Raw genomic sequence first — 489 nt, 5'->3', positions numbered from 1 at the left:
ATAGTGGAGAGCCAGAGTACTATCAAAAAGCTATTACAAATGTTGATAAAGAAAAGTGGTTAAAGGCCATGCAAGAAGGAATGAATTCCTTGCACGAGAATCACACATTTGATTTGGTAAAGTTGCCTAATAGTAGAAAATCACTCAAGAACAAATGGGTATTCAAGATAAAGGCTGAAGAGAATAGTTCTCAACCAAGATACAAAGCAAGATTGGTTGTGAAAGGTTTTAATCAGAAAAAAGGTATTGACTTTGATGAAATTTTTTCACCTGTGGGAAGAAGTCCTCTATTCGAGTTGTGATTGGGTTGGCAACTAGTTTGAACCTAGAAGTTGAACAACTTGAAGTGAAAACTGCATTCCTTCATGGTGATTTGGAGGAAGAGATCTATATGGAGCAACCAGAGGGTTTCGAAGTCAAAGGTAAAGAGCAACTTGTGTGTAAATTGAAGAAAAGCTTGTATGGGCTCAAGCAAGCACCTCGACAATG

The sequence above is a fragment of the Cicer arietinum genome, chromosome 3, assembly GCF_000331145.2.
Source record: "Cicer arietinum cultivar CDC Frontier isolate Library 1 chromosome 3, Cicar.CDCFrontier_v2.0, whole genome shotgun sequence".
Taxonomy (NCBI): Eukaryota; Viridiplantae; Streptophyta; class Magnoliopsida; order Fabales; family Fabaceae; genus Cicer; species Cicer arietinum.
Note: the sequence above shows the minus strand (reverse complement) of the source record.